The sequence below is a fragment of the Trichechus manatus genome, unplaced genomic scaffold, assembly GCF_000243295.1.
Source record: "Trichechus manatus latirostris isolate Lorelei unplaced genomic scaffold, TriManLat1.0 scaffold00040, whole genome shotgun sequence".
Taxonomy (NCBI): domain Eukaryota; kingdom Metazoa; phylum Chordata; class Mammalia; order Sirenia; family Trichechidae; genus Trichechus; species Trichechus manatus.
Window position 1 is genome coordinate 12,059,423 of NW_004443976.1, and position 631 is coordinate 12,060,053.

A 631-nucleotide genomic window follows, 5' to 3' on the forward strand; every position below is an offset into this window, starting at 1 on the left:
CCGGTGCAGAGCAACCGCCAGTGCACGGTAGGACTCGCTATTTGTTTGGTGAACTAAGTCTGGTCTCGTTCTCTGGCACCTCCCTGACTCTGCAGGGATCAGCTGAAGCACACTACATGGCAACAGCAGCCCAGGGGCCTGGGTATTTTTGCCTCCCCCAAATGCCAATTCAACACTTGATGCACAATACTTTTGGTCAAAATTAGTAAACTTTATTTAAACTTCAAAAAATAAAATAACAGACAAGGCAGCTTTAGCTTTGTTTTTTCTGAGGATCCGATGTGACGACCCAGAACAGGAACTACCCCTAAGAAGTGAGAACACCCTTTACCCCCAGTCAAGCCACAGGCCAGGAAGGAGCCTCAATGTGGGGAGAGGCCTGGCTGGCGGCGGTGGGGGGATAGGAAGGAGAAACCACAACTGGGTAAGTGGGTTCTGAAAAAGCACACGTAGAAAACAAGACAAAAGGCCCATCGAAAACGGGCTTCAGAACTTCACTGGGGACTATATCACAGGCATTATGTACAGGAGGGCTGGGGGGGCTACCAGGTGGCAAGGGTGGCAAGAAGGCCACAGAACCCCACAGAGGCACCCTTCTCCCTAGCCAGCTGCCGCTGCACCCTGCTCACCC